Source organism: Crocodylus siamensis, chromosome 10, assembly GCF_052110815.1.
Source record: "Crocodylus siamensis isolate JL-2025a chromosome 10, ASM5211081v1, whole genome shotgun sequence".
Classification (NCBI taxonomy): Eukaryota; Metazoa; Chordata; order Crocodylia; family Crocodylidae; genus Crocodylus; species Crocodylus siamensis.
The window spans coordinates 66018137-66034988 of record NC_143404.1 but is presented as its reverse complement, the minus strand read 5'-3'; the positions used below and the strand labels follow the sequence as shown (position 1 = coordinate 66034988).

The window sequence follows — 16852 nt, the reverse complement described above, 5'->3', positions numbered from 1 at the left end:
ACTGATAAGCAAATAAACAGACATTCACTTTTGGTTCTGGAAATGCCTGCAGTGGCCCAGGCCAGAAGCTGGGGGGACACTAGGGCACATCTCTCTGCTCAGCTGGAGCAAACAGGTTGGGCCAAGGTTAGCCTGCCCACCCTGGGGGGGCAGGGGATGTGAGGGAGGTGCAAAGCATCCTGGGATGCTGGGGGACTGTGAGTTAACTTGAATTTGAGGGGCATCTGGGACAGAAGTTCGATAAACCAGTTTAACCTAAATCAGTTTGATACTACATCCAGGTTTATCTTAAACCATTTTTGGCCAATTTGAAAGCAGTTCATGTGCACTGAACTTCTGTTGTGTTACAGATTTGAATTGATTTCCAGTCACTTATAGGGGTTCTGTCCCTAGGCCTAAGCACTCACGTGCACTCTGTTCTCCACTATTTCACTTCTATTTTTGTGTTTTGAATCTGCCTAGCAATGCCTACAACTGCAGAGTTTGCAGCAGCAATAGTATATCATAGAACACCTAGGCTAAGTACAGACAGTCAAAAAGCCCAAGGCAGAATTGATTCAAACTACACAGCTTCCTCTAAGTGGGGCTGTCCCCAACTGGCTCCCCAGTATGCACCTCCAACCTCCTGCTGTCTTCCCACAGGGGGTTGAGGAGCCCTGCTGTCCAGGTCCTGCCCCACCTTTGTGGAGCCTCCAACACCCCTCCCCCCCCAGCTAGGGTGTTTCCATCAGCCTGGGCTCCCCAACCTAGGCAGCCCTGGGGAGGCAACGGGAATTTGCCCCCTCCCTCTTCTCAGCTGCTGATTGCTTCAGCCACTGCCACAGGAAGGAGGGAGAAGTCGTCCTCCAGGCTGAGTTCCCACCTATGCATCCCAGCTTCAGGGCACTGGGGAGCCCCTGCCTTGGGGAGCTTCCCCTTACCACAGCCCAGGGTCCCCTAGCCCAGGGTGGCCCCAGGGAGCAGAGGGAAATTCTTCTGCTTCTCTGCAGCTGTGAATCTGAGGCAAAAGCAGCTGCAGAGGTGTGGAAGAATTTCCCCGTTTCCTGAGGCTGCCCTGGGCTATCCACGAGGCTTTCAGCAGCTAAAGCAAGCAGCTGTGGTGTTGGGGAGGGGAAGAATTCCCTTCAGCTCCTTGGGGCTGCTCTGGGCTGGGGGAGCCTGGGCTGGGATGCTATCCCAGACCTCTTCCCAGTTCAAGGTACCTTACAGCCCCCAAGAGCCCAGGGTGCTTTGTAGTCCTTATAAGTTGACAAACACAAGCAGGAGGCAGGATAGGAAGCAAATTGGTGGGGTAGTCCCTGCTCCATTGGGGCAGATGGCAAAGCATCCTAGGATGCTGGGGGGCTGTAAGTTAACTTGAACTGGGAAGGGGTCTGGGACAGCAGTTCCATAAACTGATTTGACCTAAATCAATTAAGTCTGATGCTACATCCAACAAGGTTTATCTTAAACTGGTTTTTGGCCACTCTGAAAGTGGTTTATGTGCACCGATCTTCTGTTGTGTTACAGGTTTAAATCAGTTATGATCGCTTAAACTGATTTATGTGTAACTTTTGTTCCTAGCTGTAATGCATGTAAAAAATTTTAGCCAAGTGCTACACATGTATAATTCTGCATGCTGCATTAGTGCAGATTTGTTTCTAATTAAAATCATGGAAAAAGCAAAAATATCTATTTGCCTACATATCTATAGATGTACACCTGGTAGATGGGAGCACAGCTGTGTGTACAACTGGGAGAAAACACCTGCTTGCTCAGAAAAATCTGAATACACATATAGGACACAGCGTGTTGCAAAGTCTACATATTGTACAAATTAGATGGGGCATGTGTATAAGAAGGAAACTGAGATGGAGGGAGTGGCATCTCCGACTTGACACTGACAAAGTCAGAGAAGTGAGTGAGGCACCCTGACACTGCAAGGGGGTAGAAAGCTGTGGGTAGTCAAACTGGTATGGAACACACGATGCTTCTGACATTTGGTGCTGCTCACTTCTGTATGGTGATGGGAGGAAGGTCAATAATGAAATAAAAATAGGATCTGAAGTGGCTGAAAGACAACAGCAAGTGCCAATGGGACAAGATGACTTTCCTGCATCAATAAACTATTTAGGTCTCCAAATGGAGTCCTGGCTGGCTGTAGTATGGTACAGTTGGGCTGCAGCCTCCACTGGCAGCCCTCTCCGCCATCCTATTTTTCAGAGTTTAAAAGAAAAAACCCACTAATGGGAGGAGGTGATGGAAGAATTAATAATACCTCAGTTACAGAGCTACCTGTGTTCCTAGTGAAGGTACCTAGTGCAGAAAAGCTGAGATATATACCTTGCAATCCCGTCCTTGTGCCTTGGCTGCAGGGAGCCTAGTCTGGGGTTTCAGTCTGGTTACACTTTTGAGGATTTTGCATGCATACACGAACTCGCACATGCATTCCTGCCGCCCCCCCCCCCCCCCCCCCCCAATATATGCTTGAAGTGATCTCATGCCAGCCAGCCAGGGAAATAAACTTCCCTCCCCCCTGCCTCCACCCCGCTTTTATTTTTCTTAAGATGACTTTGAGTTGTTGCTGGTCATCAGTATAAATTACTAGCAAACCAGCCACAGACTTATTAAAACAAAAGCAAAGGCAGTTCTGGCAGACAGGCACTTTGTGCTGGTTGTCTATTTAAACCTGCTCCTGGAGCTCACCATGTGGGGCTGCTGCTTTTTTTTCTGTGTGGGAGAAGTTTGAACACAGCAGCACCAGGACAGGTTGTCTCTGCTGTTGCTGCACATCTGACGCCTGGTTTTGATTCTGTTTCTATGAATCTTCCTGAGGCTCAGATCTGAATGCAACTTTTCCCAGCGAGTGAGGGGTAATGCAGTGGAGGAGGAGGGAGGTGTTCAGGGATTAGAGTTAAGCCTTGATTTCTAACCTTATGGTGCCAGACTGTGTCTGAAGTGTATACCAGCACTGATCTTCTCTGGCAGTCTAAAGGGCCCCAGGTGCTGTAACTATGGAGACTGAAACTAGCAGGAAAACTGTCTGGCCAGGAGAGCCAAAGAGTGCATTGAGTGAACTGTTTCAATTGGCAGAACTGCTCTGGTAAGACCAAAGGCTACACCAGTAAAAACTCTACAAAAGTCGAAAGGCTCCCTGCCCATCACCCTACGTAAAGATGTGACTTCCATTTTTTTTTTTTTTTACAGACAGTCCAAGTGTATTGCTAACCATTCCCTTGCCTTGCTGCCTTGGGGTGTGCGTAGATGAAACGGGGGCTCTAAATTGAAGTAGTGGGTTTTAAAAAAACACCCCTTCAATTTAGGGCTGATTGTGTCAGCCCCTGTGTCATGAACACACCCAACTTACATGCCTCAGTGGTAGTGGGGAGGGGAGGGTGAGGTGCCGGTGGACGGAGTGGTCCCTGGGCTGCAGGAGGGGCTGGTGCTTCCCTCCATGGCAGCAGTGTTCCCCCCCCCCCAGGCAGCACCCGCCCTCAGGCACCTATCTTGGGCAGTCCTGGGGGCACCAGAGCTTCAGAGGGAATCACGGTCCCCCACGCAGCTCAGACAGGCAGACTTTGGGGAGGGGTGGACAAAAAAAAAAAATCAGGCTCGCCACTTTTCTTGGGCAGAGCCTGCGTTCCTGGGCTACTGCCAGGCTGCCTGCAGGGCTTCATGCAGAGCCTCTGAGCTGCACGGAGCCCGGTGCTTCACTCCACGGCTGTAGGGTCAGCAAACTAAAATTCCTCAAAGGAATTTATTGACTGCGCCCCAAGTCATTTAAGGTGCATTACACCACTGAATTTCCTACAGCAGCTGGAATTAATGCGCAATACGCCGCCGAGGTGTGCAAACATTGACACCATTTAAGTGTTGCAAAAATATTTAACCTACTTTAAAGTGTCATGCACATGCCTCTTGTTTTATCTACACATGGCCTTGGGCAACAACATTCTCTTGATCACATACCTAGAAGCCTCTTGATTATAAATTACATTAAAAAATGAGAAGTTCTGTCCAAAACTAGCATGTGACTGTTCAAAAAAACAAAAAAGAGTTGTATTCTTATACTTCGCTACTGACTCCTGAGCCCTTGGAATGTTTTAAGGTTATATTAGCAAACTTATCTGTGCACCCGTGCTCTATCTGCAGTTTCATTCTTCTGTTTTTAATCTTTGCAGGTGCATGTCTAGTTATCAGAGAACTCATTCCTAACAATGACACGTTGGGCAAAAAGTACAAGTGAGCTCCTTGGACAGCTTCTAGGGGATTATAAGTCTCAAATAATATTAGAGGGAAGGTTCACTTGTGAATCAAAAATTGGTATAAGGCTAGAGAACAGAGTTGGTATAAATGGCCTGTTCTCCGAATGGAAAGAAACACACAGTGGGTCCTCCAACGATCTCTTCTGGGATTGGTGTTGCATGATCTAGAAAGGGGGGTGAATAGTGATGTGGCCAAGGTTACAGATGACGTGAAATATTCAGAGCAGTAAAAATCAATGCAGATTCCAAACAGCTATAAAATTAAATAAAACAGCTTGCAAGATTAAGTGCACAGGCAACAAAATGGCAGATGAAATTCAACCGTTAAGTGTAGCATGATTTGCATGCGAGTGGGAAAGAACCTTAAATATTCATGCATGATGATGGGCTCTGCATTAAGTATTACTATACAGGAAAGAGATTTTTTGAGTTTGTTGAAAACATCAGCTCAGTTTTTAGCAGTTCAGAAAGGCAAATAAAATCAAATGGAGCTAGAAGGGACTTCATGAGGTCATCTAATCCAGCCCTTTGCTCAAGGTAGGATCATTCTGACTAAAGCCATCCTGTCCAAGTGTTTTTCTAGCCTGCTCTTGTGAATCCTATCCAGCCCTACTTTCCTGTGATCAAAAGGGAGCTGTAAACGAAACAAAGTGTCATTATGCCACTTTATAAACCTATGGTGTGCTCATACCTTGAATACTGTGTGCAATTTTGTCCTCCCAACTCAAAAAGGATATAGAAGAACTATGTCTTCTTCCTTTAAAAGAATCAGAAAAGGTGTAGAGAGGGTTCACAGGAATGATCAGGTATGGAGGGGCTTCTGTATCAAGAGACACTAAATAGGCTATGACTTTACAGGTTAGAAAAGAGATGCCTGTGTGGGAACATGACAGAGGTTAACAAACCAATACATGCTGCGAGACCACAAATAGTATTATTTACTTTCTCTCTCTCAATACTAGAGGTAGTGGCCATTAACGGTGAACTACTCTGTAGCGGGATTAAAACTAACAAAAGGAGGCCTTTTTACACCGTGTGTGCACTTGCAGAATTCATTGCCACAAGATGTTATGGAGGTGGATTGCTAAACCTAGACTAAATGTGGATTGGACAAATTAATACAAGAAAGGTCCATCTGTGGGTATTGAGCATGAGTAGGAAACAAGTATGGGATAGAAAATTTTGGGTAGGCCTAGTTTACTTCAACATCCACACTGCCACTATGTGAGGCAAGATATTGGAACAGATAGACCCATGGTCTGACTCAGCAAATACCGGTTCTTATTCAATTTTTCTATCAGACCTGAACTATCTCTTGAATGCTTGAGGCTGACAAGACGTAAGATCCCCAGATTCCTGTTCAGTTAAAGCAGAGAGCTTTATGTGTAACCTTTTGTTGTTGTTTTTTTTATGAAGAGCATATTTCTCTTTGTAAATATTTAATACAGTCCACAAACATAGCATGGTCACATAAGGAAACTCCTCCTCAATCCTGTCCCTGAAGAGCCATTTAGAATTTTAAAAAATCAACAACTCATTTACATGTAAACTCTTTTGTATAATATTTTCTAATTAGCATCTAATGGGAATAAACAATTTAAAATGTGTCAGATTTACCCATCTTCAGAACAAATTTACATATGCTATTGCATAGCTCTGACATCTTTATTCTGGGTTTAGAACTATAAGCTGGCAACACTACCGTTGCCACCTAGTTTCACAACAAATCGGAAACCCACTGGTGTACAGTACAGGTTTATCTTCAAAGGTTTAGTATTCCCACGAACGCACTGAACAGAAACTCAGTTTTGTTGGCAATCTTCTCATTCAGATTTCCCACATATATGCCTGTTGGAAAATCCTTTAGTTAGAAAATGAATAATTTGAGACCACAAGTGGTGTTCCTGACTAGTAATGCTCTGTCCTATACAGCAGAATGTATCCAGTAAACATTTGCTAGGGGAAGTTAAGCCACAGGGGCTAGGGACAGACATTATGCATAAACTGGTTTAAGTGATCAGAAATTGGTTTAAACCTGTAATAGAACAGATGTTCATTGCACATAAACCAGTTTGAAAATGGCTGAAACCAGTTTGAGATAAGTCTGACACTATGTTCAAGCAGATTTAACTGATTTGTGTCAAACTGGTTTATGAAATGTCTGTCCCAGACCCTTGCTGGTTTAAGTTCAATCAGACTCCTCCAGCATCCCAGCATGCTCTCTGGGCTAGGCAGGGCTCTCTGCTCCACAGCAGAGCTGGCCCTGCCCCCCCTGCTCCCTGGCTGCAGCTCTGGCAAAGACTTGCCAGCTGCTGCTCCCCTCCTGCTAAGCAGGAATTCCCCACTCCCCTCTGCTTTGAGTGATATCTGTTTATTGGCCAACAGACCACACGCTGGCTCTGGTCTGTGCTGTGACAAAGACAGAATCGAAAGGAAGCTGGTGATGTCCCTCTGTGGTTTTCTTAATGGGGTGATAAACACTGTTATCAATTCCCTGCTGGACTAATCAGAGCATCCTACCAGGGCCTGGCCAGGACCGGCCTCAGCTCAGTACTGTAGAAGGGAAGGGAGGGCTGCTCTAGCACCCCCTGGCTTCTAGCCTGAGCCACTGCAGTCATGTGCCTGCATTTCTGGAATGAAAAGGGAATGTTTATTCACCTGCAAATTGGTTCAAGCTTTGCAGGTTAGACTAACCTACAAAGATTGAATCAATTCAGGTTCAGGCTTTTTGAATGTCTGTCCCTAGCCAGAGAGAAGAGCATTTGGCTGTCTCTGTAAGGAAACCTCATCCAGTGTGACATTTCAAAGAATATAGCTGCTATCACTGTTAGGGTGGGGTTTTCATAAGCAACTGGAGGAGTCTGCCATCCAACTCCCAGTGATTTCTGTGAGTTAGGTGGGTAACTTTCTTATATATCAGTTCATTGTTTGCTCACCATAAAGCAAAGCAAATGGAGGCTGAGCTTCATTTGCTACTCTGAACTTTTCTTAAAGAAGATTCTTAAGGTTAACTTAACATAGCTTTTCTGTATATCATGGTGCTTTTCAGTTGAGGGAGAAACAGAAGTCATTCTGAGATGCAACGCTTCTCCAGCTAGGTGATTAAGAATATGAATCTATTTGGATTTATCAGCTTCTACTATATTATTTCTAATGTATATTCGTAGCATGAATCATAATGATTCCAATGGAGTTGTTATAGTGTGTGTGACAGGCTTGTGGATTAACATAATTATAAACTGCATTTGTTATGGATTCATCATAATGTGCACCACAAATCCAGTTGTGAAACCCTCTCATTTGTTAATGGGAGCTACAATATTTTGTCTGTGTTTAGCTTATAAACAGGACACTGTTCACAAGAACCACTAAAACCACACGTTACTCTGGAAACCAACAGTTTTGGCTCCTACAGATGGTTGGGAATTACATGACTAAATTTTTTTAGAAAATGTCAGCTTGTAAAAACCCACATGCAAGGCAGTGCATCTGATTACAAATGAACTTCTGATAAAAGCTGTGTAGAAACCTGCCTGGTTTCCCACCAGCTCTCCTGGTTAAGTGTTGGGGACCCAAAGTTTCCTGCCATGCAGACAGTCAGGAATTCAGGGATGCCAGAGCTCTCTGTGCCTTGGGACAGAGGATACACACAGACTGGTATAAGTGATCAGAAGCTGGTTCAGATCTGTAACACAACAGAAATTCAATGCACATAAACCCCTTTCAAAATGGCTGAAACTGGTTTAAGATAAGCCTGGATGGATGTAGCATCAGACTTAGCTGATTTAGGTGAAATCATTTTGTTGAACTTCTGTCCCATATCCCCTCCAGATTCAAATTAAAAATCAGAGGCCCCCAGCATCCTAGGATGATTTGCAACTTCCCCACAAGCCCCACCTCACAGGGCAGGCAGGCTAGCCTTGCCCAAGCTGCCTGCTCCAATCAAGCAGGGAGGCATGTTGTAACACCACCCCAGCTTCTGACCTAAGCCACTGCAGCCATGTAGCTGCATTTCAAGCATCAAAAGTGAATGTCTGTTCACTTGCTTATTAGTTCAACCTACACTGCTTAGACCATGGGTGAGCAAAATGTGGCCCACGGGCCAGATGCAGCCCACCAGGCCATTCTATCCGGCCCACGGGGCCCCTAAAAAATTTAGCAAATTAATATTTATCTGCCCCTGGCTGCCTGTCATGGAGCCCTCGATGGTTTGCCAGAACTCAGTAAGCAGCCCTCTGCCTGAAATAATTGCTGGCCCTGGCTTAGACTAATCTGTGAAGACTAAATTGATTCAGCCTCAGGCTTTTTGTTTGTCTGTGTTTAGCCTGTGTGGGGAACCTGCGTCCTTCCCATGGAGCTTCATCTCTAGTCTGGGCTTGGCTTTCTGATTCCATAGCAAAGAGCCTGGAAACCTTGAAAGCTGTAGAGCAAACCATGGTTAGCTTACCAAGAGAGATAAGGTAGGGCAAGGCACGGGAACAGAGAACTACGCCCCTGTCTCCTATGCACTTTTCAAATGTCTAGCCTAGAAGATGAGACTGTCTTTTTCAAATGCAGAGGGGACAAAACCAGATGAGAGGAGGGAAAGGAGTAGATTTGGACTAGAAGTCTGCTGAGACTGGAAGGAAAGGAAGAGAAAAGTGGCTTGGATTTGGCAGGGGAACATAAGACTGGAAATTGGAAGTTAGGAAGGAGACTGATTGTGATTAGGCAAGACCAGAACTGGGACAAGAAACCAAAGCCTGGGACAGAGACAAGGCTCAGACAGGGACAGTTTTGGAGAGATGAAGATAAGAGTCAATTTTAGGAGAACAGGACAGAAGAGACTCTGAAAATGAACTTGAGTCTTGAATCTTGCCATATCTCTGCTATCGGCAGATATCTCTGATACCATCATTGTGGTCTATCGCAATCTACTGCTGATCCAGATACCTGCTATTGCTATTGGTTCCCATCTTTGTTCATGCAGCAGATGCTTGTGCAGTGGACCTAAATACTCTGTTACAGCTGATAAATCATGTAGATGTCAATTTGATGGCACATGGTAGAATTCCCAGGGTTTTTCCAGGGTTTCTTCCATTTAAAAGCCTTTTTTACAGTCATGTATGTGATTGCAATATTAAAAGATCTGAAGGTCACAAAATTAGGAAGTACAAAAATAAAGCTTGCCTGTGCAATTTTTAATTGATTTCCCCTTCACATACACAGTATGATACTGTATTTACCTGATCATGTAGTTTTTTCCTCTAGGCCTGTGCCCCATTTGGAGCACACCATGGGTCAGTTCTTGAGGGGGTTATTCATTTGAGTCCATCTGTGGGACTCGGACTGCATTTCCTGCAGAAGTTGAAGTTGTACAGTGAATGAGGCAGGAAGTTACAGGAGACAGTTAAATGCTGACCTAACAAACTTGATTTTTATTCCTGCCCTTGCCAAGGAGTTCCTGTAGAGTGGTAAGCAAGTCACTTAAGTCCAAATCTTCACAATAATGCATTTAGGGATCAGTTTGAGAAACAAGGGGGCTCTGATCTGAAGACATACTGAGAATTCACACCTGAATTTAATAAGAGCCGTACATTAGTACCTGGCAATGCTAAAACTCTGGAAAATCAGGTCCTATACCTCTCTTAAGTTGGACACTGAAAATGACTGAATAATTTGACATTAATTTCTCTGTTACTCAGCTCCTTCACACACCCCCAGCCCCACAATAAAAGGAGTATAACGCTACCCCTTCACCATACAGGGGTCTCATGAAGTTCAGTTGTTTGTAAAGCACCCAGTTATTTTTTTAAATTAAGTCCACAGAAAAGCTCTTGAAGAAAGTGATAACTCTATCTTCATAGCATTATCTGAATGTAAAAAAAAAGTATGCAATAATGTAATTAAATACTATATCATAATGCATACATAGAAGGGTTGGGGGGGTAGAAATTGAAGTTGTATAGGGAACCATAATTCTGGCAGTTCCTAACTTTTCAGTGCTTGACTTTTAAAAAAAAACACAAAAAAAACCTTAATGCTGTGCCCTTAACTAAATTAATATGTAATTATATATGACTATGCACAAGAGAGCTTCTCAGTATCTAAATAACATTTACTTTAAAAGGGTCAGATAAAATGATGTTAATTTAACTAAAACAGTTTCAACTTTTCTTTTGCTTTATTTATAAGGCAAAGCCACCTGCATATCTCCAAAGAGCTTTTCACATACCAGATGAATATCTAGGAAGAGTGGGGGTGGAAAGACATCAACTTCTTTTTTTAGCATGTGCAGTTCATTTCACTGGGCACTTTGATTTGATCATCATATGTGCAAATTAGGCATGAAGAGCTCCTCTTCAAAGTGTCAGTGTTTCATTTATATGCTTTTGAAAAAGTCTGTGTTATTATTATTATTATTATTATTATTATTATTATTAAGCTTTATTTCCCCATCTGTCCAGAATGTATGCTTTATGGAATAATTTTGGTTTTTCCTAATTTGTTTTGGTTGAATGTGTATGTCTGTTTGTTTGTCTCTCTCTCTCTCAGCATCATTTCAATGCTGTATCTTTAGAGCACCAGAAAAAATTTATCACAAATGTTGAACAACTGTTGTATTACCCTAAGTAAGTTAAAGTGTTTTCTAGTGTATAAGCTGTCTACAGCTGTTTGCCAGCATAACTCACTTTTTCACCAGTGCTTTGGGTCAAGAAACTTGCTATCCAACACAACACTGAGTTACAATTCCTTGTGACACTGGCATTTGAAAGAACTTCCAAAATACCAATAAATCAGTGCACATTATTCCTGTAACCCAACAGTTCTTGGCACTGTAACTTTTAAATATATGCTATTTTTGGTGGCTGACTAATAGCAGTCAAGTCAAACATATTAAACAAATAGTTCAGTAGTGAATCTGCTGACATCTTAAGCAATTTACAGTTTTGTAGAGGAATGTTCTTTGTTACAGATTGTAGGCTGGTTTCTGGAGCACAAACTAGGCAAAAAACTACCCTGCATTAGCAGGAGAACAGACAGTGTAACCTAAGAAGATTGTTCCTTCTCTACCCCCCTGGTCTGTACTGGTAAGAGGAATGCCAGAATGAGTTTGCTTGATGCCCAGTATTCCAAATCTCTTATGCACACTAGTTAAAAATCATTAAAAGCAAGCCCCACCCCCTAAGTACAGTACACTGTTCTAGATCATTTACATTCAACCTGTAAACAAAGATGTAAGCCTCCTGGCTAGAGGAAAAATTTCCAGTTAGTTTAAAATAATTATCCAGTTAGACCATTAGCCTGGTCTAACATTTTCATTAAAGAATCTATTGTATCTTTAAAAATGCATCGGTAACAGGCAGTAAATATTTACTGACCTCTCTATTTATTTTTTCTGTTCCTTGCTACTCACCTCAGAGTGCTGCTCCTTGCTCGGAGCACACTGAATGCAGCAGTTCAATCCAAGGAGAAAAATGGTTATTTCCCTTATTGTTAGCTCTTGAAATTTCTTCACCTCTTCTTTTCAGATGGCATAAAAATATAAGGACAGACCCTGTTGGGGTCTAGACAGGTCCTGTTATTATGTAGAAAAAAATAAATATATTTCCAATTCTAGCCAGAGAAATCATGTCTTCACTCGCAGGTGCTTGGAGCATGAATGTTATACTGTATGCATCTGTAAAAGCCCACGCAGTATTCAGAATTAGGCTTGGCTTCTAAATGCAGCACCAAATAAAAATCTGCACATCAACTTGTCTTCATTCTGCAAATTTCTCTGCCTCCTTCCTGTAGAAGCTGAAAGTCACCATAAAGCTTTTTAACTGGAGACACTGAAGAAGAAAGGGAGGATAACAGAAGGCCTACAGAATCAGCTAAGCACTGAAACCAAACATGCAAAGAATAATATAGCTCATTAAGGTGCCTCTGTCAACCACACAGTAGCTTTTCCTCAGCTCCCACACTAAACCCGTGATTTCCTTCTCCCAAGGCAGTTTTGTTTTATAGCACTGTCAGCAAACTGCTTCAGCCACTGTTTGAAAGGATTCCAACCTAAATTACAGTAGTGAAAGTCTGCTCCCAGCATTGTGCTATTTTCTTTTTTCCTAGAATACTTAAATTTGATCATATTCTCCACCTAACCATAACCAAATGTCCAGGATACAGGCAAACAAACCTTTCTCTCTTCTTGTAATCTTAAATCCCTTCATTAGGAGGACTCGATAGGAATATGCTTTGGAAAAAGCAAAGAAGCAGGAAAAAATAAAACTCTCCATGAACAGCTGCACAGCTCTGCACTTCAAGTAAGACACATATCAAAACAGTTTTCTTCATTTTGTCACTGGGAACATGTTATTACCATCTAAATTTAAAATTGCTGGCTCTTTCCTACATGAAGGCAAATGCAGACTAAGAACCTAAAACCACAACCCTGTTCTGTTTTTAATTCCTATCTTACGACACAGAATATAAGTACAAATGGGTAAACATACCACCTTTTCATGGGTCCCCAGAGTATGTGCTTTCTAGGTGTTGACACAGAATCAAAGAAACAGCTAGAGAAATTCTTGCACACTTTGAGATTAATCAATATTCATGGTTCTCTGCTGAAATCTAATTCTCCCAGCTGCTCCAGCTCTCTGCAGACTGTTCACAAAAGACATTCTCCCTGCTAATGAGCACCTTTTATCTTGAAGTTAGCAGAAGGGAAATATTGGACATTAGGCCCATTTGCTTAAGATGCCGTTTTTCATTTTTTACATTTTAAGTCCATTTTAAGCAAAGGGGGAAAGCATGGAAAGGGAAGAAATTAAGGGAAGGAGGGAGTTAAATGGATTACAGTCATAGGGGTCACTGGTGTTAAACAGTTGGTCAAAATGAAGTTAGTACAGGCTGAAAAGTACAGAATAGGCAGGATGATGTCAGAGCTGGAATTGAGTCTTCTCACAGCCCGTGGGGTAGATTTTTCTGAGAGACATGTGAACTAGGGCTGTGCAAAGCTTCAATCTGGTGGAGACTTAGCCTGATTCAGCGGCTGAATCGCCAAATCCAAATCGAATCAGAGGACCCTTCAATCTCTCCAAATCAATTCAGAAATTTGGCCATAGACACGGCTTTAAATGTTTTTTCTACATACCTCTAGGTAGCAGGTGACTCGTCAACGCTGTGATGCTGGGGCACACGGAGCATCCTACAGAAGTGTGGGGGCCTCCTCAGCACACTCAGCAGCAGACTCAGAAATGGACCAAAAGCACTTCCAGTCCACTTCCGGGTCTGCCGGGGAGCATGCAGGGCCTCACCCCCACTGTCCTCCCACCTCGGCGACTAGTGCCACCTGGGTCTGAGGGGGCACCCAGGGTCCCCTTGCAGCCAATTGCTGAGCCAGGGAGGTGGCGGGGGCCCCAGCATGCTCCCCAGTGGACCCAGAAGTACTTCTGGTTCACTTCCAGGTTCACCATTGAACACGTGGAGGACCCCCCCCACAAACTCCTGTGGGACACTCCAACTGCCCCAGCATCACAGTGTTCACAAGCTGCACTGGTACCTCAAAGCATGTAGAAAAAACATTTAAAGCTGTCTATGGCTGAATTCCTGATTCTCCGAATAAGCTTCGAATCTTCAGATTTGGATTCAGTTGAATTGAATCGGGGACAGAGATCTGAATCAATGAATCAAATCACTGTCCCTGATTTGGGCTGAATCCGAATCTAATAGGGGCCACTTCACACACCCCTAATGTGAGTGCAGTACCCACTGACTACAGTAAAATAGGTCTCTTCACCTAACCAGAAGATCAGTAACTACAGATTTGCAGATAATTTCAATAGTTTCATAGTTGGTAGGGTCACAAGGGACCTGAGCAGATCATCAAGTCCAACCCCCTGCCATGGGCAGGAAAGGATGCTGGGGTCAGATGACCCCAGCTAGGTGATTGTCTAGCCTCCTTTTGAAGACCCCCAGGGTAGGAGCGAGCACCACTTCCCTTAGAAGTTGGTTCCAGATCCTAGCTGCTGTGACTGTGAAGTAGTGCCTCCTGATGTCTAGCCTGAACCTACTCTCAGTCAACTTATGGCCGTTATTCCTTGTTACTCCCGGTAGTGCTCAGGGGAACAGGGACTCTCCCATTCCCCGCTGGTCCCCCACGGTAAGTTTATAGATGGCTCTCAGCCTTCTCTTGTGGAGGCTGAACAGGTTCAGGTCTCGTAGTCTTTCCTAGTAGGGCCTGCCCTGCTGTCCCTGAATCATGCAAGTGGCCTCCTCTGGACCCTCTCCATGCTGAAGTGCAGTGCCCAGAACTGGATGCAGTACTCCAGCTGCGGCCTGACCAGTGCCGCATAGAGGGGGAGGATCACCTCCTTGGACCTGCTCATTATGTAACTGTGGATGCATGACAAGGTGTGGTTAGCCTTACTGACCGTGTCCTCACATTGTCGGCCCGTGTTCATTTTGGAATCAGTAATGACACCAAGATCCTTTTCTGCCTCTGTGCTGACAAGAAGGGAGTTCCCTAGCCTGTAGGTATGCTGCTGGTTCTTCCTCCCCACATGCAGTGCATTGCACTTGTCAGTATTGAATCCCATCCATCTGCCCGCCCTGTAACTTGTCCAGATCTAGTTGTAGTCTGTCCCTCCCTTCCAGCGTGCCCACTTCTCCCCACATCTTGGTGTCATTTGAGAATGTGAACAAGGTTCTTTTCACCCCCTTGTCCAAGTCGCAGATGAAGATGTTTAAACATGTTAAACAGTGCGGGCCCAAGGACCAAGCCCTGGGGGGTCCCACTGCCCACGTCCCTCCAGGTCCACTACCACTCTGGGTGTGGCCCTCCAGCCAATTTGTGACCCATCTGACAGTGTAGGCATTGATGCCACAGTTGCCTAATTTTTTAATGAGAATGGGGTGAGACAGTGTCAAAGGTCTTCCTAAAGTCCAGAAAGACTACGTCCACCACAACACCTGGAGATAGAGATGACTCTTGGAATTGGGAATGGTCAAAAGTCTTTTGTGGGTATAGACAAACATACCTTTTAATGTCCTCAAAAGCGGGGAGCTGCTCCTCAGGAGTGCGCAGGCATTTTTTACAATTTAACTGTTAACACCTACAAGATCCTGCAGCAATGCAAATGAGCTAATTCACCTCAACTTTGACCCTAGTGAAACCTCATTAAAGCTGCAGTGATTTTTGTTACACTTGTGTTGCTGCAGAATCATGCAGATGTAACAGTTGCATCAAAGCAGCTGATACTGATATCCTTTGTTATCAATACAATTGTTATGTCAGTCTATATGCTGTGAAAACTTCCCTAGAAAAAACTGAGTTTTCAAGGAAACCATTTCTCACACAGTGTGTGAAATCTTAAGGGGGGGATTACTAAAAGCTGAAATTTTGTTTCCATTTCATTTTTGAAGAAAATTAGTCACCGAGAAGGAGGAATTAAGGAAAACCCTTTCTGATTAGCTCTAGTGACAGTCTTTCTTGCTCTAGTACTAGCCCCGGGAGAGACACGCCTGGGCCAGGGGTTAGCGAGGAGTTAGTTAGGGTACTTCTGGAGAGGCTGGACGTGTTCAAGTCCGCTGGTCCGGACGATCTTCACCCTAGGGTTCTACAGGAACTGGCCGAGGTCATTGCGGGACCCCTGGTACGGCTCTATGAGCACTCGTGGTGCTCTGGTGAGGTGCCGGAGGACTGGAAGAGGGCCAATGTGGTCCCTATCTTCAAAAAGGGAAAAAAAGAGGACCCGGGAAATTACAGGCCAGTTAGTCTTACCTCAATCCCGGGTAAGCTCTTTGAAAAAATTATCCTGGCACACATCCAGGAGGGCCTTGCGGGGGAGTGCATGCTCAGGGGCAACCAACATGGGTTCATCAGTGGCAGGTCTTGTCAGACCAACCTGGTGGCCTTTTACGATCAGGTCACCAAATCATTAGACACAGGGGTTGCTGTGGATGTAGTCTTTCTGGACTTCCGGAAGGCTTTCGACACTGTCTCTCACCCTGTCCTCATCAAAAAGCTGGGAGACTGTGGTGTCGATGCCCACACAGTCAAATGGGTCGCCAACTGGTTGGAGGGCCGCACCCAGAGGGTGGTGGTGGATGGGTTCTTCTCAACCTGGAAAGATGTGGGCAGTGGGGTTCCGCAGGGCTCGGTCCTCGGGCCCGCACTGTTCAACATCTTCATCAGTGACTTGGATGAGGGGGTAGAAAGCACCCTGTTCAAGTTTGCTGATGACACTAAGATGTGGGGGGATGTGGGTGCACTAGAAGGGTGCAATAGGCTACAAGCTGACCTTGACAGGTTGCAACGGTGGGCGGATGAGAATAGGATGGGGTTTAACACTGATAAGTGCAAGGTGTTGCACATGGGGAGGAAGAACCGGCACCACACTTACAGGTTGGGGAACTCCCCTCTTGCCAGCACGGAGACGGAAAAGGATCTCGGAGTCGTCATTGACTCTACAATGAACATGGGCCGGCAGTGTGGGGAGGCAGTCAAGAAGGCCAACCGTACCCTGTCATGCATCCACAGATGCATCTCGAGCAGGTCCAGGGAGGTGATCCTCCCCCTCTATGCGGCACTGGTCAGGCCGCAGCTGGAGTACTGCGTCCAGTTCTGGGCGCCACACTTCAAG

At 44.7% G+C, this 16852-nt stretch overlaps 1 protein-coding gene across 9 annotated transcripts in view; it reads right to left on the bottom strand.

Moving 5' to 3' along the window:
- Positions 1–16852, bottom strand: part of PHACTR3 (phosphatase and actin regulator 3) — a 197718-nt gene that overhangs the window by 109152 nt on the left and 71714 nt on the right. Inside the window, exons 1-3 of one of the 9 annotated variants that reach the window (XM_090020744.1) lie at positions 11641–12184; positions 9470–9581; positions 4936–5001 (exon numbers count right to left, since the gene is read on the bottom strand). The exons of 5 other annotated variants lie outside the window; for them this stretch is intronic. The gene's annotated coding sequence lies outside the window, so the exon portion shown is untranslated. Of the gene's footprint in view, positions 1–4935; positions 5002–9469; positions 9582–11640; positions 12186–16852 lie in introns of those variants that run through there. 3 more of the 9 variants (XM_090020749.1, XM_090020745.1, XM_090020747.1) reach the window with 3 other exon arrangements.